Source organism: Rhinatrema bivittatum, chromosome 10 (assembly GCF_901001135.1).
Source record: "Rhinatrema bivittatum chromosome 10, aRhiBiv1.1, whole genome shotgun sequence".
NCBI classification, from domain to species: domain Eukaryota; kingdom Metazoa; phylum Chordata; class Amphibia; order Gymnophiona; family Rhinatrematidae; genus Rhinatrema; species Rhinatrema bivittatum.
In genome coordinates this window covers 17,115,141-17,139,300 of record NC_042624.1, presented here as the reverse complement: position 1 = coordinate 17,139,300, position 24,160 = coordinate 17,115,141, and positions in this window count along the sequence as shown.

The window sequence follows — 24,160 nt, the reverse complement described above, 5'->3', positions numbered from 1 at the left end:
ATTTTGAATACCGGCAGCTGACAGCCCGAGTGCAGGAGATCGCGCCAGGACCCCCGCTGGACCACCAGGGACTTTTGGTAAGTCTTGGGGGGGTCAGGAGGGTGGGGTTGTAGTTAATTAAATTTAAAGGGTTGGGATGGGGTTTTTCTTGGGAAACGAATACATACATAATTAATGAACAGATCAGGTTCCCCCGAGAATGGATGCAACGGCTTTGGCTCCCCACGAATATGAATACCGAATTGGACGAATCCGTCCCTGCTGCACATCCCTAGAGGACATTAGTGTCCCTTATATCAGTGGCATTCACTCCCAGTTCTCCAATGCCACAAACAGGTCGAGTTTATCTTTGTGCGTATGCATGACATTGATGTGCATGCATGCTGCCTCCGTTGCCTGCATATCTATGTCATGCATATGTTGTGTTAGGGATATCCAATTCTCCGTTCTGCTGCCTGTAAAATAGATGCCAAGAGACCCACTTCAAGGAGTTAGATTTTAGGCAAGTTCTGGATTTTGATATCCTCATTCTGATGCATTATGGTACCTGCAGTAGTGATCTGAAATGGCTGAAGCAGTAACTACAAACAACAAAAGTTAAAACTTTACCTATGAACTGGGTCACTTGGTAGCTTTGCATACTATATTTCTTCAATAATAGTCACTCATTCTCACTTAAAACTACTCAGAACATGTTGCACCCGAGGTGGACCCTTGGGCCGAGGTTAGGTTGATGCTACCTGTAGGAGGGATCCTAGGGGTCCCCACCGTCGGCAGGCAGAGAGGGCTGACGGACGGAGGCTGGCTGGCGCTTCACCAATACCAGCCCTTTTTCCCCCGGGAGTTGAGCCTTTGGGTGCCGGGGCCGGCTGGATTTACGTAGCCTCCATCAGTGGTCGTCGATGGGTGGATCAAAGTCAGCCCAGAGGCAGCAACTAGTGTAGGTATCAGTCTATACTGGACGAGGCAGAGTCCCCGAAACTCAGGCGCCAATAGGAATACAGTCTGGCAGAGGGCGCCTGAGCAAAAGCAGGCCAAAGCCTGAATGGACCACGTCCAGGACAAAGGCTGAAGAGGCATCTTGAAACAAGCTGGGATCAGGGCTGGTGGCAGTCTGGAAGCAGTGGCAAGCAAGGTTGAGTTCTGGATGAGGAAAGAGTCAAAGGATGGTCAGACGAACCAGAAGTCCAGGGCTGGAGAGAAGCAACGGTGTAGTCAAGCGATGCAGAGGTCTGGGGCTGGAGCGATTCAACAGAGTAGTCAGACAATGCAGAGATCCAGGGCTGGAGAGAGGCAACGGAGTAGGCAGGCAATGCAGAGGTCAAACCAGGTTAGCAAACCGGAGGAGACGAAGGAATAGGAACACTGGAACAAGGAAACAGGAACGAAGACAATCAGGATCGGGAACCAAGTACAGAAGAAGCAACGAGTACTCAACTAGCGAGGGGACCTGTTGCAAAGGCAATTTGAGAGAGTGGAGCCCGGGCTTATATACCGGAGCTCAGCCAACATCATCATCCGGGACCGCGGCTAGGTTCCTGCCGCGGGCCCTATTAAAGGATTAGCTGTACGCATCTATGGAGGGGTACGGCACTGGTCGAGATGGCGTCTCTCTGCGGGCCATGCGGAGAGGACCGACACAGAGCATCAGGAGCTGTATCAGAGCCGGAGGCCCCAGGGGCAGCCCGAGGATGGAGCCAGTGGCCCATAGCTGCCAGAGATGAGGGACCAGGTGCTGGATCACTTTGAAAGAGGTGAGGGTGCTGAGCCTCGGGTCTGCTGCAGCTGGTGCACGTAATAGTACCCCCCTTCTACGCCCCCCTTGGAGGTCTGGGTTTGCCCGGATGGGCATGATGAAACTGGAGGAGGAGTTTCTTATCCAGGATGTTACAGGCTGGCTCCCATGAATTTTCTTCAGGGCCGTAACCCTCCCAGGAAAGGAGGTATTCCCACCAGCGGCCCCTACGGCAGACATCAAGGACTTCGTAGACCTTATAAGTGGTGTCGGTCTCCGTGACTAGTGAAGAAGGTGCAGGGGCCTTTTGTGAAGGCCAGGGTAGGACTACAGGTTTTAGGAGTGATACGTGAAACATATTTTGGATTCCCAATGTAGGCGGCAGCCGAAGTTGGTAAGTTACTGGTCCGACATGATGAATGATTAGAAAAGGTCCAATATACCTTGGTGCAAACCTCTGAGAAGGTATCTTGAGTCAAATTTAATGGGTGCTTAACCAGACTTTCTGGCCAGGAAGTGACTCAGGGGCCGAGCATCAATTGCTGTCAGCAGATCTCTTGGCCCGGGAAGCAGCTTGGCGTAAGCGAAGGTCGTCTGGTTCCAAATTGCCTTGAGGGCATCGGCAATGGCTTGCACAGCAGGAGAAGGCACTGACAATGGTGTGGGTAGCGGTGGTCGTGGTTGTTTACCGTAAGCGATGGAAAAGGGCGACGTACCTGTGGCAGTGGCAATGTGGGAGCTGTAGGAGAACTCCGCCCAAGGAAGAAGCTCCGATCAATTGTCCTGATGATCGTTTATATATGTGCAGAAGAAGGACTTCAAGGAGTAGTTTGTAAGCTCAGCTTGTCCATTGGCCAAACCTTTTACAAAGGGCGTGCCAATATCTGGCAATGAATTGTGGGCCTCAAATGGAGGTCATTTTGACAGCAAATGATTATAAGACCGAACGGCTTCTGTTTGAATACCAGGTAGCCAAGTTGTCAGGCTTGATGATGCAGCCATAAGAACTATACTAAGTAGTTAAAATTTGTTTTCTACATCATCAAGACAGATTCATCTTATATATAAAAAATTGTGAGCGGCTATTGAGAGAGACTCATAGCTCTGACTTCCCTTTTGGAAGAAGAGATCATTTTGAGTGGGAATCATATTGTGCTCTTTTGGGTTTTTTGTTATTATATATGTTACACATGATATTTTTCATTAATAACTGAGTGTGTGAACATGTGATATACCATGAAGAAAAAGAAAAGTTGTGAAAACAAATATAATTTTTTAAAAACTGTCATTTTCTTGCTTATACTAACAATTCTGTAAAAAAATTACTTATTTCCTAAGTTGCTATAGATTATCTAAAAATGAATTTTCCATTCTGCTTTTATCTTGACAAAATAACCTGGCTTTGTTGCAAATGAGTTTTAGTTTCTAGAATTACCATAATGATGTTTACAGTGTGAAAAAAGATGGCCCTTAATATCTGTTGCTTTTCCATGATTAATTTGTATCTTCCCTGTGGCTAAAAAGGTTATATTATTTGACCCCTTCAGTATGGTATGATACTGTAAAAATGTTTAAAAGTTTAAATCAGCCAGACTGATGGACTCTCATGTTTAGCTATCTATTGAAAAAGAAATAGAATTTAAGCTAAGTCTTTGTTTAAAGTTGTTGCCTTAATCTCTTTTGAAATGTTTCTTTGTTTTAGAATGCACTTCTGCCTGTTACTTTATCTGTACTAGCATATATGTGGGTTAGAAAGCATACAATACTTAAAAAGAAAATGCCACTGCAGCTCTGTTTGTCATCATTTAAAACCTATTGCTTTTCTTTATACCCTTCTAGCTTAGGACTAAAGGCAAAATATTATATATTAGGTTAATATTATTTCTTTCTCCTATGTTTAGTTAAGCTGTTCTTCTTGCTTTTCTTCATTATCTTACTAAGATACTTAGATATGTCTGTGTGTAGAGTCAGCTATGACATGCTATCTTGTTTTCTACTCTGTCTCTATACTATAGATTTTTTTATTATGAAATATCTCCTAATAACCTTCTGACTGTGAAAAGGTTCAAATGTGTTCTTGTACCTCAGTTTCTTTTTCCTGGCTTAAACCGTGGGAAACTAAAAAACTTTTCTTTTTCAAAGATGCATTGGTGAAGATAATTTGTTTATACAAAGAACAAATATTAGGATAAAACATTTTAAATATTTTTAGACATGGCACCATGCATTTAGTAAATCAGTTCTTGTTTTTGGGTAGCATAGACATGGTAGACATTTTATTTTCTCACAGGACAAGCAGGATGGTAGTCCTCACATATGGGTGACATCATCAGGATGTAGCTCAATCACGGAAAACTTCTGTCAAAGTTTTCAGAACTTTGACTGGCCCCTACTGGGCATGCCCAGCATGGCACTAACCCTGCAGCCAGCAGGGGTCCCCCTTCAGTCTTCTTTTTTCCGCGCGGCAGTAGCCTCGTGGTTTAGGAGCTCTGAACACATTCCTGACAGGAATTTTTCCTCACAGAGTTATTTAAAATAACTTTGCCCCACAGGGGTCCCTCCTCTAACTTTCTCTGGCCGCGGTACTCCGGTAAGTTTTTTTTTTCGCCGTTTTTCATCGATTACCGTCGAGTTTGGCCCTCGCGGCCTACTGGCCATCGACCGTACCGCGGCTCGATTTTTCTATGGCCATGGCATCGGGGTTTCGTAGGTGCCCGGATTGTACTCGCACCATGTCGATAACAGACCCTCATAGAGTCTGTGTAATGTGCTTAGGCCGTGAGCATGATGTCCTGACTTGCACCAAATGTGCCCTCATGACACCAAAAGGTCACAAAGCCAGAATGGAGAAGATGGGACTCCTCTTCCGTGCTCACACCCCGACGCCGACCATCGCATCGACATCATTGGAACCGGCACCGTCGAAGTCGCACCAACATCGACAACCGTCCGGTGACTGCCCGCCATCGACGTCTTCATGGCCATCGACTCCTGTTTCTCCCCCTCAAGATCGAGGGGATCGACAGGAGAAACATCGCCATCGGCATCGTAAGTCTCGGACCATCGAGGGAGCGAACTCATCAACCTCGCCACCGTCCGAGCCACCATCGAAGAAGCCCCGTCCAGGAATAACACCAACCACTCCTGCGACTGGGACATCGAGGCCACCCTCACCTGATCGGGGTTTGGGAGTCACGATTCCACCTGTAAAGGTGGTCCCTCCGACTGTGCCTCAGCCTCCCTCTTCTGTCATGGAGCCGGAGCTGATTGCCCCAGGTCTCTGGGAAGAACTGGACTGGCTGGTCCAGGAGGCTATCGACAAGGCGATGCAACGGCTCCAGGTCCCTCCGGCACCAACATTGGTACAGAGAGTGGAACCGGTCATCAACCCGATTCCAGCAGCGCTGGCTCCGCTGCTATCCCGGATGGAGGCGCTCATGACTGCCCTTCCACCGGTGATTCCTGGGTCTCCAATGGCTCCGGTGCGCTCCCCGATGACAGCCTCATCGGGAGGAGAAACACCGTTTCGCATCCCTCCTTCGGGAGTTCTGCCTCAGCCATCGATGCCAGGTTGTCCCTCGCCACAGATTCATTCATCGGGAGCGATACGACATCGGCGCCATCGATGCCTTCGATACCGGCACCGATGCCTTCCAGGCCGTCCACAGTGCCCCCGGCGATTCCTTTGATTTTCTCGGAGTCTCAGCTGGGGCCTTCGGGTATCCACGCGGCGACCGAAGACCTGCGCGACCGGCGCCGGAGCCCCACCGGGGGAAGGTCAGGTCAGTGCTCGGCCTCCCCACCCGGGGGACCCCAACGCCAGCCGCGCGCGCCGAGGCCCAATCCGGCGATCAAAAAGGGAAAAAAAGGCAAAAGAGCTTAGGCCCGCCCAAAAAAGAAAAAAAAACCAGCCAATCAGATAAAGCCCGGCAAGGCTTTAAATTCAGACTGCAGGCGCCATTTCCTCCTTCTCCACGAAGCGACCGAAGACCTGCGCGACCGGCGCCGGAGCCCCACCGGGGGAAGGTCAGGTCAGTGCTCGGCCTCCCCACCCGGGGGACACCAACGCCAGCTGCGCGCGCCAAGGCCCAATCCGGCGATCAAAAAGGGAAAAAAAGGGAAAAGAGCTTAGGCCCGCCCAAAAAAGAAAAAAAAAACCAGCCAACCAGATAAAGCCCGGCAGGGCTTTAAATTCAGACTGCAGGCGCCATTTCCTCCTTCTCCACGCGGCGACCGAAGACCTGCGCGACCGGCGCCGGAGCCCCACCGGGGGAAGGTCAGGTCAGTGCTCGGCCTCCCCACCCGGGGGACCCCAACGCCAGCCGCGCGCGCCGAGGCCCAATCCGGCGATCAAAAAGGGAAAAAAAGGGAAAAGAGCTTAGGCCCGCCCAAAAAAGAAAAAAAAAAACCAGCCAACCAGATAAAGCCCGGCAGGGCTTTAAATTCAGACTGCAGGCGCCATTTCCTCCTTCTCCACGCGGCGACCGAAGACCTGCGCGACCAGCGCCGGAGCCCCACCGGGGGAAGGTCAGGTCAGTGCTCAGCCTCCCCACCCGGGGGACCCCAACGCCAGCCGCGCGCGCCGAGGCCCAATCCGGCGAACACAACACAACAAAAATATAAAAAAACCAAAAAGTAAACAAAAACAAATCAGGGAAACACGCTAAGACCCGCCCAAAATAAGGAAGCCGGCCAACCAGATAACGCACTACAGACCTTTAATTCCCACCCTGATAGGCGTCGCGCACCGAGCGTCGCGCGCCGAAGGAGCACGACAAAGGGGCCTGCCCCTTTGTGTGCCCCTTCGTGTGTACCGGAGCACAACCAGAAACACCTACGCTAAACGACTCTGCCACGTAACTCTGCCTCTACAACCAAAGCACGCTACATCAGCGTCACCCAAGCATTCGTCCAGCGATCTCATTCTCCAGGTCTCATACACATACCTGCCTCCCCTGCATTCTTCCAGCCACTCCAGCATTCTTCCAGCCTCTCCAGCATTCATCCAGCCTCTCCAGCATTCTTCCAGCCACTCCAGCATTCTTCCAGCCACTCCAGCATCTCCAGCATTCATCCAGCCACTCCAGCATTATTCCAGCCTCTCCAGCATTCATCTAGCATCTCCAGCATCTCCAGCATTCTTCCAGCCACTCCAGCATTCTTCCAGCCTCTCCAGCATTCTTCCAGCCACTCCAGCCTCTCCAGCATTCTTCCAGCCACTCCAGCATTCTTCCAGCCACTCCAGCATTCTTCCAGCCCCTCCAGCATTCATCCAGCATCTCCAGCCTCTCCAGCATTCATCTAGCCACTCCAGCATTCTTCCAGCCACTCCAGCATTCTTCCAGCCACTCCAGCATTCATCCAGCATCTCCAGCCTCTCCAGCATTCATCTAGCCACTCCAGCATTCTTCCAGCCACTCCAGCATTCTTCCAGCCTCTCCAGCATCTCCAGCATTCATCCAGCATCTCCAGCATTTATCCAGCCTCTCCAGCATTCTTCCAGCCACTCCAGCATCTCCAGCATTCTTCCAGCCACTCCAGCATTCTTCCAGCCTCTCCAGCATTCATCTCCTCAGCATCCAGCCTCTCCAGCATTCATCTCAGCTAATACCATCTAACACCACTTTCGCTCCTAACAATGCAAACAATGTACCACGGTCTCCCAATACCGATTCTCCATCATAGAACGCTACTCACAGGAAAATCAAACATAATCTACAATCAACGCACCTACAAATCACTTATCCCCATCATGATTACTCCAATCACACAACTTCTAGGATTCACTCTGTTCTCATTGATATTATTTAATGCTCAATCACTATCCAAGAAATCATTAATTTTAAATGATCTTCTCCTAGATGCAAACCCAGACTTATGTGCTATAACAGAAACGTGGTTTAAATCTACAGATATAGCTTTAATTAATCAACTACCTACTCAGACATACGACTTTTTCTCAATGCCACGACAGAAAAAAAGGGGTGGGGGCATTCTCTTAGCAGCTAAGAAAGATCTTAGATTCACTCATCACCCAATCAAATCTGACTCGAAATTGGAAACAGGTCTCTTCAAATCAGACTCACTACAAATCCTTCTAATATATGCCCCGCCAGGACTTCTAGAAACGGACCCATCACCCTTCCTAGAAATCTTAGCATCTTATCTAAAACCAGACTTCCCAACGATAATCCTAGGAGATTTCAACTTGCACGTTGATAACCCCACACTCTCAACCAGCTGCGAAACCATTCTTACAGCCATGTCTGCAATGGGATTCAAACAAATAATCAATGAACCTACGCACAAGGCAGGTCACACACTGGACCTTATCTTTGTGAACTCAGGTATAACACATTCAGTACATCCCACTTACAAAAAAGTTCCCTGGTCAGACCACTCTTTAATCTCCACCACCTTCTCAATGACCCAAATGAACAATAATCACGCCCCTCAACACTCATTTCTCTACAGAAAAGTATGCGCCTCTGATGAACTCAGCAATCATCTAATCACAGAACTCTCACACATGGACTTCACATCACCCAATGCAGCCGTTAATTCCTGGTCCTCCATAACAGAAACCGTGGCAAACAAACTATGTCCGTGGATAACAAAAAAAGTCAAACAAGGTGCGTCAAAAAGGCAGCCATGGTTTACAAATGAACTTAAAAACCTCAAACTCGACCTGCGTCAAAAAGAAAGTAAATGGCGTAAAGCCCCTTCCCCCTCCACACTTTCTACATACAAACTCGCCCTCCAATCATACAAGAGCTCCACTTTAAAAACAAAAAGGGACTTCTATGCACACAAGATTCATAACATTATATTCGATTCCAAAGCACTATTCACATTTGTCTCCAATCTAACTCAGGCAAACCCTCCTGACATACCACCTAACCAAGCTCAAACAAAAGCTGATGAGCTGGCACTCTTCTTCAGTAAGAAAATCACGAACCTACTAACACAATTAAAGCATAATACCAGCACACCAACCAGCAATTACATTCTTCATAATAAAGACATCTCCCTCCAATCTCTTGAACTCACCTCCTCCTCAGAGATCCAAACACTTCTTAAGAAAATGAAACCCTCATCGCATCCACTAGACCAGATTCCGTCTAAATTACTACTGCTAATCCCGGACACCATAACCAAAACCCTAGCAGACATTATAAACTGCTCATTCATCCAGGGTTTCTACCCAGACGACCTCAAAATAGCATCCATCAAACCGCTACTTAAGAAGCCTAACTTGGACCCCAAAGATCCTAACAACTTCCGTCCAGTCTCAAATCTGCCTTTCATTGCCAAGGTGATGGAGAAACTAGTTAACACACAACTAGCAGATTACATAGAAGAACACAAAATTCTTTTCCCCACTCAATTCGGTTTTAGAAAAGCCTCAAGCACCGAATCCCTTCTCATCTCACTGACTGACTACATTATTTTGGGCCTCGATAAAGGACAGGCCTTCCTACTGATATTATTGGATCTATCGGCAGCGTTCGATACTGTGAACCATGCCATATTACTAAATCAACTAGCGAACATTGGTATTGCAGGATCAGCACTAACATGGTTCAAAACATTCCTAGAAAACAGAGGTTTCAAAGTTAAAATCCACAACAAAGAATCCTCCAGATACCCATCATCACAAGGAGTTCCTCAGGGTTCCTCTCTCTCACCAACACTTTTCAACTTATACCTTCTCCCGCTTTGCCAACTGCTAAACAAATTGAACCTAAAACACTTCATTTTTGCCGACGACGTCCAGATTGTGATCCCCATCAAAGAATCCATCACTAAAGCGCTAGAACTTTGGGAAAATTGCTTTCAAGAAATTAACGAGCTCTTATCCAGCTTAAATCTAATCCTAAACCAATCAAAAAGTGAATTCATTCTAATCTCTCCAGATAATTGCAAAATCACTACAAACCCGCCAGCCAACTTACAAACCTCAAAAGTAAGAGATTTAGGAGTCTCCATAGACAACCGGCTAAATTTGAAATCGTTTATTAACCAAACAACCAAAGACTGCTTCCACAAACTGCACGTATTAAAAAGAATAAAACCCCTATTTCACTTCCATGATTATAGAACAGTGCTCCAAGCAATAATATTTGCGAAAATTGATAACTGCAACTCGATCCTACTAGGCCTCCCATCATCACATACTAAACCGCTCCAAATGATACAGAACACCGCAGCAAGAATTCTAACAAACAAAAGAAGAAGAGATCACATTACACCAGTCCTTAAAGACCTACACTGGTTACCAATCCACTACAGAATAATTCATAAATCCCTCACCACAATCTACAAGAATATCCATGGACTGGCTCCACTCCATCTACAAATAGCTCTTAAAAAACACTCCTCCAACAGACCCATCAGAGAAGCATATAGAGAATATCTACAGGTACCACACAACAATACCACCCAACATATAACATTGAGAGATCGGGCCTTCTCCACAGCAGGTCCCCCACTGTGGAACTCCATCCCCCTAGAACTAAGACAGGAACCATGTCTTCCAACCTTCAGGAAAAGACTGAAAACATGGCTGTTCATGAAAGCATTTCCGGACCCTTAAAGATTCACTACCATCAAATGCAGCAGCATTACTGAACATTTCCTATTAAACTGAAACAGTCACTTTCTACCAATCACTACAATGTTTTACTTCTTGTTAAACTTTTTATCTTTCCTCTAACTCTAATCCCAGTTAGAATGACCCCCGTTTTATTGTAACTTTTTCTTCCATGCACTTGTTTTACTTTTAATGTATACTCTTATGTTATTAGTTATTTACGTTATAATGTATTTCTCACCCCTTGTTTTATGTAAACCGACATGATACGAACTCCGTGAATGCCGGTATAGAAAAATACAAATAATAAAAATAAAATAAAAAAAATAAAATCCAACCCCCTTCTCATCCTACAGGTCAGCCTACTGATCCTTATGACACCTGGGGTGATGATACTTCTTCAGATACCGATGACTTACCTTCACCTCCCTCTCCTACTGAAAGTAGAAAGCGTTCTCCTCCAGAGGACCTCTCTTTCATTAATTTTGTGAAGGAAATGTCGGAATTGATCCCTTTCCAGCTTCAGACGGAGCAAGATGATAGGCACCAGATGATGGAGCTTCTCCAATTCCTGGATGACCCTAAGGTGATCACTTCTATTCCCATTCATCAAGTTCTTCTTGACCTCCTCAAAAAGAACTGGGAAAATCCTGGATCCATTGCCCCAGTACAAAGAAAGGATGACACTTCTTATCTGGTACAGTCAGCCCCTGGCTTTCAAAAATCTCAGCTTGACCACCACTCAGTTGTGGTGGAATCAGCTCAAAAGAAATCAAAAAGGACAAAACCACACTCTTCTACCCCTCCTGTCAAAGAACATAAGTTCCTCGACAATGTTGGTCGTCGAGTGTTCCAAGGGGCCATGCTTATCTCCAGGATTGCTTCTTATCTTACCAGCTCTATATGACTCAATACAATAGGGTCATTTTCAAGCAATTACAGGACTTCTCTGAAACCCTGCCTGACCAATTACAAGAACATCTTCAAACCCTTGTTCATAAGGGATTTGAAGCAGGAAAGCATGAGATAAGAACAGCTTACGATATCTTCGACACCTCCACTGGAGTGTCTGCAGCTGCCATTTCGGCAAGACGCTGGGCCTGGCTCAAGTCTTCTGACCTTCGCCCAGAAGTACAAGACAGGCTCTCTGACCTGCCCTGTATAGGGGATAATCTGTTCGGTGAACAGATTCAGCAAATAGTGGCTGAGTTAAAGGACCATCATGAGACCCTCAAACAGCTATCATCGATACCTTCTGACTTCCCTTCTAGACAGCCCTTCAAGAAGGACTCTAAGAAGTCATTCTTCCATCCAAGGAAGTACTATCCTCCACCAACAAGGTCCCGAGTTACGAGGCCTTATCAGAAATCTCAGCCCCGCCAGCCCCGGAAGCAAAAGCCACAAGCAGCTCCCCAGCCAGGGCCTGATTCAGGTTTTGACGTTCCCTTGGAGAGCAGCAGCCGGATCCCTCTGCCAGCCATACCAGTAGGAGGTTGATAGTGCCATTTTCACAACATGTGGAAATCAATCACAACCGACCAATGGGTGCTAGCAATCATTGCTCAGGATTACCACCTGAACTTTCTTGCTCTTCCACCGGATTCACCACCTCTACAAGCGTGGAGAGTAAACGACCACTCTCTCCCTCTGGAGCAACAGGTTTCCCTTCTTCTCCAGTTAAGAGCAATAGAACCCGTCCCTCTTTCACAACAAGGCCTAGGGTTCTAATCCCGGTACTTTTTGATCCCCAAAAAATCCGGAGGGCTTCGTCCAATTCTGGACCTACATGCCCTCAACAAGTACCTCCAGCGGGAAAAGTTCAAGATAGTAACCTTGGGCGCGCTTCTACCTCTTCTACAAAGAGGAGACTGGCTCTGCTCTCTGGACCTCCAGGATGCGTACACCCACATTGCGATAGCTTCAGCTCATCGCAAGTATCTCAGGTTTTTAGTAGGCCCAAAGCGCTATCAATACTGAGTGCTTCCATTTGGCCTAGCATCGGCACCATACCAAATGTCTCGTGGTTGTCGCAGCTTTTCTCAGGAAAGAAGGTGTTCACGTCTACACTTATCTAGACCACTGGTTAAGCAGGGCCCCAACCCAGCAAGCTGCTCGATCGTCCCTGGATTTGACCCTACACACTCTAATTTCTCTAGGATTTCTCGTCAATTACGAGAAATCCTATTTAGTCCCATCTCAAACCTTGTCGTTCATTGGGGCAGACTTGGACACCTTACAGGCAAAAGCCTTTCTACCTCATCAACGAGTGCAAACCCTCGTTTCTCTCGCTCACCAGTTGCAGTCTCGGCACACAGCAACAGCTCGACAATTCATTGTCCTTCTTGGACACATGGCGTCCTCAGTCCATCTTACACCAATGGCCCGCCTGGCCATGAGAGTCATGCATTGGACTCTGAGGTCACAATGGATTCAAGCGACTCAGCCTCTGTCAACCATTGTTCACATCACCGACGCACTCCATCTGTCTCTCACCTGGTGGAAAGATCAGAACCATCTCCTCCAGGGACTGCCTTTTCATCTGCCAGATCCTCAACTCATTCTCACCACCGATGCTTCCAACCTCGGCTGGGGAGCTCATGTGAACGATCTGCAGTCACAAGGTTTTTGGTCTCCAGAGGAAGCCAAACACCAGATAAATTTCCTGGAGCTTTGAGCGATGCGATATGCTCTCAGAGCTTTTCAGGATTCTCTATCAAATCACGTTATCCTGATTCAGACGGACAACCAGGTGGCCATGTGGTACATCAACAAGCAGGGAGGCACAGGCTCCTTCCTTCTGTGTCAGGAAGCTGTGCAGATTTGGGCGGAAGCGCTCTCCAGCTCGATGTACCTCAGGGCCACCTACTTGCCGGGAGTACACAATGTCTTGGCAGACAAACTGAGTCGTGTCTTCCAACCACACGAGAGGTCGCTCAACCCCTCGGTAGCGACCTCTCTTTTCCAACAATGGGGTTATCCCCAAATAGATCTCTTTGCATCCCCTCAGAACCACAAAGTGGACAATTACTGCTCCCTCATTCGGAGCAAGCGCTCTCAGCCCAGAGATGCATTCTCCCTCTCATGGGCAACCGGTCTGCTTTATGCATTCCCTCCACTTCCTCTTCTCTCGAAGACTCTCGTGAAGCTCCGTCAGGACAAGGGAACCATGATCCTGATAGCACCTCACTGGCCACGCCAAGTGTGGTTTCCCATACTTCAGGATCTCTCCATCTGCAGGCACATTCCCTTGGGAACGCACCCGCTTCTGATCACTCAGAACGAAGGATGTCTACGCCATCCCAATCTTCAGGCCTTGTCCCTGACGGCATGGATGTTGAAAGGTTAATCCTTCAACCACTTAACCTTTCAGATTCGGTTTCTCGTGTCCTGATTGCTTCACGGAAGCCTTCCACAAGAAAGTCTTATTCCTATAAATGGAAAAGGTATACATCATGGTGTTCTTCGCAATCCCTTTCTCCTTTTTCCTGTGCAATCCCAAGGTTTTTGGACTATCTCTGGCATTTATCGGAAACAGGTCTAAAGACCTCTTCCATCAGAATGCATGTCAGTGCGGTAGCCACCTTCCATAAAGGTGTCGGGGATGTCCCTTTATCGGAACAACCCCTCATAACACGTTTTCTTAAAGGTTTGCTCCATATCAAGCCAACTTTACGTCCTCCGGCCCCTTCTTGGGACCTTAATCTGGTTCTCGGGCGGCTCATGAAACCATCCTTCGAACCTCTTCACTCCTGTGACCTAAAATATCTCACATGGAAAGTGATTTTCCTTTTGGCTATCACTTCAGCTCGCAGGGTTAGTGAGTTACAGGCCCTAGTTACCTATCCACCTTACACTAAACTCCTGCAGGACCGGGCGGTACTCCGCACTCACCCTAAGTTTTTGCCTAAGGTAGTTTCACATTAATCAATCCATCATACTACCTATCTTCTTTCCCAGGCCCCACTCCAACCCAGGGGAACAGGCTCTGCATACACTTGACTGTAAACGGGCTCTAGCGTTCTACCTAGACCGTACAGTTGCCCACAGGAAGAACACTCAGTTATTCGTCTCTTTCCATCCGAACAAACTAGGGCAACCTGTGGGTAAGCATACTCTCTCCTCCTGGTTGGCAGACTGCATATCTTTTTGCTATCAGCAAGCAGGCATTCCTTTCCAAGACCGTGTTAAAGCACACTCTGTGAGAGCCATGGTGACTTCAGTAGCACACCTACGAACAGTGCCGCTTCCTGACATTTGCAGGGCTGCCACCTGGAGTTCTCTCCACACTTTTGCAGCCCACTATTGCCTAGACAAAGCCGGAAGACAAGATTCCATCTTCGGCCAGTCTGTCCTGCGTAACCTATTTCCAACGTGACGTACCAACACCCTTCTGCCTGCCCGGTGGGGTTCAGGATGCCCTCTACCAAATTCCACCCCAGTTGTTGTGCCTGTTGCACGCCGTTGAGTACATTTGGTGCATGTTCGGACATCCTCAGCTCGGTACTCACCCATATGTGATGACTACCATCCTGCTTGTCCTGTGAGAAAGCAAATGTTGCTTACCTGTAACAGGTGTTCTCACAGGACAGCAGGATGTTAGGCCTCACGAAACCCGCCCGCCGCCCCACGGTGTTGGGTTCATTTTCTTATTTTATTTTTCGGCACTGCCTGTAACTTTCAAAACAAGACTGAATGGGGACCCTGCTGGCTGCAGGGTTAGTGCCATGCTGGGTATGCCCAGTAGGGGCCAGTCAAAGTTCTGGAAACTTTGACAGAAGTTTTCCGTGATTGGGCTCCATCCTGATGATGTCACCCATATGTGAGGACTAACATCCTGCTGTCCTGTGAGAACACCTGTTACAGGTAAGCAACATTTGCTTTTATTTATCTAACCAACAGGGTACTGAAACCAGGCAGGAACCAAGCAGGTACTGTAGCAAGCAGGCAGGAACCAAGCAGGTACTGTAGCAGGAAGGCAGGAACAAAGCAGGCACTGTAGCAAGCAGGCAGGAACCAAGCAGGTACTGTAGCAGGAACAGAGTGATGTAGCCAAACGGGTCACTCCGGGGCACAATGCAACAGGAAACCAAGCTGCTAACCCGTTGCAAGGCAAAGGCTGGATGGCCACGGCCGGCTTATCAAGGTCGAGGTTCACCCAGCACATCTTTAGACTTCACGGTCTTCCGTAGGATATTGTCTCCGATCGAGGACCACAGTTTACAGCCCGCTATTGGAAGGCTCTATGTTAGCACTTTAATGTGCAACTTAGTCTTTCATCTGCATTCCATCCTCAGAGCAATGGGCAAACAGAACGAATCAATCGAACCCTGAAGACGTTTCTCCGTGCCTTTGTGAATGAACGACAAGATAATTAGGCCAAGCTACTCCCTTGGGCGGAGTTCTCCTATAATAATCACACGCATGCTGCTACGGGAAGCACCCCATTCCTCATTGTTTATGGGAAGCAACTTCGACCGCCCCTGCCTTCGCCTGAACCTAGTGCACTCCCGGCAGTACAACTTTCTGCCCGCCGGCTCCGTGCCTTGTGGAGCACTACCCAGGAAAAGATCCGGAAAGCCGCCCTGTCCGCCAAGAAGTAGGCATCGTCAGCCAGCACCTACCTTCCTCCCAGGAGATCGTGTCTGGCATAGCACCATTTGGCTACATCACTCTGTTCCTGCTACAGTACCTGCTTGGTTCCTGCCTGTTTGCTACAGTACCTGCTTGGTTCCTGCCTGGTTCCAGTACCCGAATCTTGCTACAGTCCCTGCCTGGTTCCAGTACCCGAGTCTTGCTACAGTTCCTGCCTGGTTCCAGAACCCATACCCAGTTGCAGTATCACTACTGTTCTAGTCTGGTTCCAGTTACCCGTCCTGATCCACAACCTGCCTAAGTCCCAGCGGCCGGGCCCCTACGGGCTCCTCCCGGGGGGGCTTCGGCTTCCAAGGGTGAAGTCACCTAAATCCCAGCCACCTAAATCCTCCCGGCCTGCTGTTCATCAGAGACATTGTCCATCCCTTCCTAGGCTCCAGCAGGTCGGCCCAAGGGTCCACTAAACTGAGACTCCCACAACAATTCCTTCTCAAACATGCATTTTTTGAGCTTTGCAAACAGATTGTTGGTGCATAGACGTTGAAGAAATTGCCGCATATCCTGTCGGTGCGGCTGGAGGTCCTTGGAGAAAATCGGAACATCATCCAAGAATACCACCACAGTGCGATATAGGAGATCCCTGAAGATGTCGTTCATTAAATGCTGAAAATGGGCATTACCAGGTACTCATAGTGGCCATCGTGTGCATTAAACGCGGTCTTCCATTCGTCTCCGGATTTAATGTGTACCAGGTTGTAGGCACCTTGAAGGTCAAGTTTGAAAAAAATCTTCGCTCCCTGAAGTTGGTCCAAGAGCTCGGTAATAAGGGATAGTGGGTATAGGTCCTTCTTCATTATTGCATTGAAGTCAATGCAGGGCTGAAGTGAGCCATCCTTCTTGGTAACAAAAAAGAACCCTGCCCCCGTGGGTGATGAGGAGGGACAAATACATTCCCTGTCCAGATTCTCCTGGATGTAATTAGCCATGGCTTCCATCCCTGGGAAGAATAGCAAATACACCTTTCCCCGCAGAGGGGTGGCTCCTGGAATTAGGTTGATACTCAGTTGCAAGGGCAGAGTTGGGGTAGGACTCTGCCATTTCCTTGGAGAACACATCTGAGAAATCTGCATATTGTAGCGGCAGTCCCAAAATGGTGGTGATCAGGAGCACCATGGAAGGGCACTGGATGGAGTATAGGCAATTCTGATGGCAGAGGGACCCCCACCTAGCAAAATGGAGGGTTCCCCAATCATTGACCGGAGAGTGCTGCTGTAGCCATGGAAGCCTGAATACAATGGGATGTATAGCTTTCCCTATTTCGTAAAAGTCTGGTTTTCAGGTGTATGGGAAGTGTCATCTTGGTGATCTGTCCAGGGAGGGGATCCCCCAAGATTACCAGAGGGGTCCACTGGGCGACAGTAGGTAACTTGAGATGTTTGTTGAGGCTTTCCATAATAAAGTTCCCTCCAGCACCTGAATCCACGAAAACCAGTCTGGAACTCCTGATCCCCGCCAACAGAGTTACTGGAAGTACAAGTTGTGGAGTAGAATGAGTAAAATCTAGGGCAACCTCCCCAATAGGCCCTAAGCATGGGAGTTTCCCAGCCTCCTGGGGCATTGTGCCAGGAAGTGGCCCTTACCAGAACAATATAGGCACAAGCTCATTACCCACCATCATTGTCTCTCCTCGGTGGTCAAGGGGCTCCACCCCAGCTGCATGGGCTCATCAGGGTGAGTGGGACCCTTGGCTGTGGTGGAGAGGGGGTGGGAAAAAGAAGGCACCAGGGTAATAGGCCGGCAAGGTGGCCGTAGCTCCAGAGACCTCTGCTGAAGACAGCGATCCACTCTTCCTGCTAGGTCGATTAAGTCGCCAAGAGTTTCCGGAAGGCCCCTGGCCACCAGTTCATCCTTAATGCGAGGCAAGAGTCCCTCCATGAAGATGCTCTTGAGGCAATCCTCCCTGTAGCTGAGTTTGGTAGCCATGGTATGAAACTCTATCGCATAGTCTACAAGTGGCCTTGCATCTTGGCGAAGATGCAGAATATCAGAGCTGGTGGTGGCCAAGTGACTGGGGTCATCAAAGGTCTGTTTAAAGGCCCAAAAGAAGAATTGCAGATCCTTTAAGAGTGGATCCCCATGCTCCCTTAGTGGGGAGGCCCAAGCCAAGGCCTTGCCATCGAGGAGGGACAGGATGAATGTAGTCTTAACCACATCCGTGGAGAATTGCGAGGCTTATAGTGAGAAGTGCATTGCGAGGCTTATAGTGAGAAGTGCATAAAGCACTGATTGAGGAATACTTGGCAGATCTTGAGGTCCTCAGCATATCAGGGAGGAGCCGGTAGGTGGATTGCGGAAGCAGGAGATACCACTAGAGTAGGTGGTGGCGCCGAAAGAGCGGCAGAAGCATTGAGGCAAGTGTTCATCTAGTTTAGAGACATGGTCAGCATTTTGAGGAACTGCTGCTGCTGCTGGAGCTTCTGCGCTGGGATGTTGGAGACAGGGGTCATGGAGAAATTCCTATTTGAGACGGTCAAAGGCCTGAATGGCTTCTTCAGTTCATTGTCTGGTTTCAGCACCCTTCTTGGTAAGGGCAGTGATGGGAGCTGCTACGGAGGAGTATCCATGCACAAACCGATGGTAATAATTAGTAAAGCAAAGGAAGTTTTGCAAGGCCTTGAGCCCGACTGGCTGGGGCCAGTTGAATGGATTTTAACTTATCTGGGTCCAAATATAAACCATGTTGAGAGACAATATAGCCCATGAATGTCAGCTCCTCCTGCTTGAACATACATTTTTCAAGTTTAGCATATTAATGATATTCAAGGAGTATCTGCAACACTTGACTTATATGCTCACGGTGCTGTGCCAGGGAGCACGAAAAGTTGAGGATGTTGTCCAGGTAAGGTAAGGCCAAATAACATGACAAGATATTCATAGTGGCCATCCCAGTGTTGAATTCCATCTTCCACTCATCATCTTCCCATATGCATATAAGATTGTTGGCCCCTCTGAGATCTAGTTTTCTGAAGATTCATGCAGGTTGTCAATCAGGTCTGTAATGAGGGAAAGCAATTATCGATTCTTTTGAGTAGTGGCATTGAGGCCGCTGAAGTCTATGCACAGTCTGAGCAAGCCATCCTTCTTCCCCATGAAAAACAATCCTGCCCCAACAGCAGATGAGGAAGGGCAGATAAAAAAACATGATCTGGGTTTTCTCAGTTATAATTAGCCAGATAGACTCGGCCTCTTGAAGGCATCTTACCTTGGAGCAGGTCTTACCATGCAGTCATATGGTATATGAGGTGGCAGGGTCTTCGCTAGTTGCTTGCTGAATAATGTGGAAGAAGCCGAATAATGTGGAAGAAGCCCCGGCAGGTTTGGAGTAGACTTTGGGGCTATAGTGACCAGTGGCAGGACCTGAGAGAGACAATGTTCTTGGCAGGAGTAACCCCAGCAGGCAATCTGTAACATTTCCCAGTTTATAGATGGATTATAGAGCATGAGCATGGGCAGTCCAAGGATGATGGGATTGACAGCCCTGGGTAGTATTTAGAAGGAGATACTCTCCTAGTGCAAAAGTCCCATCTGGAGTGTAATATGAACGGTAGCTTCTGATAGGTACCCAGGAAGACTTATACTGAAGACATGGTCACTGCTCTGTCCAAGAACATCATAGGAAAGTTGTTTTGATGGAGCAAAGCTGCATCTATAAAATTGTCCCCAGCTCCAGAATCCAAAATAGTCTCCATTTTCACCTCAGTATCTTGGAAGAGAAGGTAAACTGGTACTAGCTATGGAGAGGATGAAGACTGGCCTAGGGTTGCCTCTTTGACCACCCCTAAGGTCTGAAGTTTCCAGCCTTTTCTGAGCAATGGCTAGCAAAGTGCCCCTGGGCTGCACAATAGAGGCAGAGTTGCCTCAACATCTGTTTCTCTTCTTCAGAGAGGCAGGATCTTCCAAGAGCATGGGCTCTTCTGAGGGAGCAGAGGCCAGCACACCTATCATGGAGACCAGAGGCTGCTGGAACTTTGATACATCTAAAATGCCGATGGGATGCTTGCATCTCACGGGCTTGCTCCTGGAACCAGAGATTCAACTGTATGCCCAGTTTGATGAGATCCTCTAACGTAGACAGCAAATCCCAGCCCACCAGCTCATCTTTTATACCTTCTTCCAAGCCTTGCCAAAAGATGGCAGTTAGGCTGTCTTCACCCCAGTGGTGTTCTGAAGCCAGGGTGTGGAATTGAATGGCATAGTCGCCAACAGTGCATCTACCCTGCCGGATGCGGAGCAGCTCCATAGCTGTAGAAGAGGAGCGACCAGTCTCGCTGAAAACCTGCCAGAGGAAGTTGTGCAGGTTTCTCATTAAGGGATAGTCCCGCTCCCATAGCACCTAGTAGGCCTGGCCAGCAGAGACAGCATGAAAATTACTTTAGATTGATTCAAATGAAAACTGTTGGCCTGAAGTTCAAAGTGCATTATGCACTGGTTGATTAAACCTCAGCAGCCCTTGGGGTCACCCTCATACCCGGGCGATAGCATAATATGCAGAATGGGCCTTACTGCCTGAGTTGAAGGGGCTGGGAGAGGCACCATTGTAAGTGCTGGAGCATGAACCTGCATGGAGTCAATCTGGGCTGCCAGGTGTTGAAGGATGGTGGTCATGTTTTTGAGCTTATCTTGTTGTTGCTGGATATGGAGGGACAACTTGAAAAGAGCCTGAGCCACAAATGAGTCCACCAAGTTCATGGCCTCAGCAGTCATGGTTGTGAGCCCTTGGTCAAGTAGATGAACCTACTAGGCCCATAATGACAACTGGTGGACCCAACCTTATTGGGACTGGAGTTGGAGCTTCATCTGATCCCATTCCCCACATATTGAGCCTTTGGGTTCTAGGGGCCAGCAGGATTTAGATAAGTGTCCCTTAAGGAGCAGTCAAAGTCTATGGGCAGAAGTCAGAGCAGGCAGCAAGCAGTTTATATCCAAATCTAGGCCAAGGGTCAGGGCAGGCAGCAAGCAAAGTCAGAATCTTAGGCAGAGGTCAGAACCAGAGAATCAAGCCAAAACAGACAAGACAGACAGAGTCTAGACACTGAGGGACAAGATAGGGCAAGATGGACAAGGCAAGGTGGACAGGCAAAGGCAACAGAGGCAGGGCAAGGGCATGGAGAAAGCAAGGGAAAGCATCAGAATAATGAGGCAGGCACAGGGACAGTAAGATAAGGCACATGAACAGCAAGACAAGGAACAGGGAGAAGCAACATGCACTGCAAGGCAGGAGGGCCTATTGCTGAGACAAGGGATGGACTGCAGCTGGGGTTTAAATACCCCCAACTGTGTGACATCATCCCTGGGCACCGCTGGCCTGCTTCTCGCCAAGGAATCCTCAAGAATCAGTGCATAATGCATGCATGCGTCTAGGAAGGGCAGGGAGAGTTGCGAATGTCGGCCGAACGGGACCGCAGCTAGACTCCCCCACCTACCGGCACGGCCGACTCCGCCTCCTCAGACCCGGGAACCTCGCTTCAGCCGGCGGTTGCAGCCGGTGTGTCACACCATGGCCTTCCTCCCGGGCCGCCACGCCAACACCACGTGCAGGACGGCATGCCGGCGGCTCCTGCTCTGGCCTTCCTCCTGACCTCTGGATTCCCAGGTGTGTGCGCGCCACCTGACCCCTTTTCAGGGGTCACCATGAGAGGGGCCCGGACTTTTCCTCCCAAGCCTGCAACTATTTAAGTCAGGGCCTGCTTCTCAGGCCTTTCCTTGGCTACTCCTGTCTCCAGTTCCTGTTTGGATCCTCCATCATCTGATTCCTGTTTCCTGTCTTCTGTTTCTCCGTGCCAAGACCCTTGCCTGCCTGACTTCGAGATACGCTGCCTGCCAAGACCCTTGCCTGCCTGACTACGAGATACGCTGTCTGCCCTGATCCTTACCTGATGGACTCGAGTGTCTCCACCAGCCTGAGACCCCCCCATAAGTCCATCCGGCCCCAGTACCCAAGGTCTCAACCTGTGAGGAACAAGGGCTGGTAGTGGTGAAGGTCATGTGGGGTCTTGGGTCTCCTACTGCCTCACCTGCCGTCGGAAGGTCCCCTGGGGCTCCTCCCCATTGGTTCCCTACTCTGCCAGCCCAAGGATCCACTCCCGTAATAACTAGCCAAGGCCATGGATCCGGCTGAGGCTCCTGCCTTGCAGGCAATTCCTGGGCTGGCCCAAAGAATCTTGGAACAGAAGGACCTGGAATCACTGGCGGCTTCTATGGAGCAACTCAACACCCGCTTGGATTCTGTGGCTGCCACCTCTGTTCAGGACGTTCCTCCTTCCGGCTCGTTGGCCTCAGTGGCACCTCTCCAACTGGTAATTCCCTTACCGACTCCACCCGCTATGCAGGGGACCCTCAGCACTGTCGTGGGTTCCTCAATATGCACTTTTGCCTACAATCTGCACTGTTCCCAGACGGTCTGACCAAGACGATTATCCTGTTGCTGCTTGAAGGGAAGGCCCTGGCCTGGGCCTCTCCCTTATGGGAACATTCAGATCCACTGCTGCTGGACCTTTTGAGTTTCTTGGCACATTTTCAATCCGTTTTTGAATCCCCCGGGCAGCAGACGCAAGTCAGCACGGAACTCCTTCATCTCAGACAGGGTAGTCGCTCCCTGATGGATTATGTTAAGCTTCCAAGTTCTCGATTCCCGTTGATTGTAACTTTGACTTATTCCTATCTATTGTTATCTTTTGTTTACCTGAATTGTTCCTTCAGTTATACCCTCTGTTAAATGTAAACCGATCCGATATGGTTATTTACTATGAAAGTCGGTATAAAAAACTGTTAAATAAATAAATAAATACACCTTGGAGTTTCTTACCCTAGCTACTGAGTTACATTGGGAGGAGCCATGTCTGCGAGCTATATGCCTAGATGGTCTTTCCCCTAAGATCAAAGATGAGCTTGCAGCCCGTGACCTACTAGGAACGCTAGATGCGTTAATTGACCTGGGAGAATTGACCTGGGAGAATTGACCGCCACTTCCGGGAGAGATCCTTCAAGCTAACAGGGTTTAAATGACACAATACTGGACCTCCTTGACCTCATCCCATCTCATCGAGCATCTCTCTGAAGTCCTCCTCTGAGGCCTCTCCGGAGGAGCCCATGCAACTGTGCTGAGGCCCCTTGTCGCCAGAGGAATGCCAGAGGTAGCGCCATTCGGGACTCTGCCTTTATTACGGGGGTTCTAACTGGTCCAATGTCCAGTGTGGCCGGTAAACTCCAGGGCCTAGGATTCTCTGGAGGGGTGACCCTAGGCCTAACTGCTCCTGTCCCTCCACTCACCTTGCTGGTGACTTTGACCTTCCAAGACTGCAGCCTTCCTATCTTGGCTTTAGTGGATTCAGGGGCAGGTGGGAATTTTCTCATGCAAGAGATCGTAGACCAGGTATCGATTCCCACTCATCCTTGACTTGTTCCATTGGTTCTCTCATCAATCCACGGAGAGCCCTTGCCAAGTCGAATCACCCACACAACCATGCCGCTGGAGTGCCTTGCTGAACCTGGGCATCAAGAGCACATCTCCTTCTACGTCATACAGAGGGCCATCCACCCGGTGGATGGCTTCAGCAGCATAATCCTCAGATCAACTGGACATTTCTCCAAATCAACCATTGGGGTTCCTCGTGCTACCCTAATTGCTTCCTGGCTTCCGGGGAGCTTTCTCCTGAATCCAGCCCCGGAGTACCGGTGGGGCTGCCTCCTCAATATGCACAATTTGCAGATGTATTTTCAAAGAAATCAGCTAGAACTTTGCTGCCCCATCGGCAATCAGACTGTGTTATCAAGTTGATCCCGGGCTCCACTCCTCCTTATGGCAGAGTATACCCGCTCTCTGAACCGGAGACCCAAGCCATGACAGACTGCATCCGGGAAAACCTCCAGAATGGGTTCATCCGCCGTTCCAACTCACTGGCTGGAGCCGGCTTCTTTGTTGTGGGGAAAAAAGATGGGTCTCTCCCGCCCTGTATTGACTATCAAGGCTTGAACACGATTACTGTCAAGAACCGCTACCCCTTGTCACTGATAATGGAGCTTTTTGACCACCTACAGGGGTCCCAGGTCTTCTCGAATCTAGACCTACGAGGCACGTACAATCTCGTCAGAATCAAGGAGGGTGACGAATGTAAGATTTATTTATTTATTTTTATTTTTTCTATACCGACATTCCTGTAAAATATACAAATCATATCGGT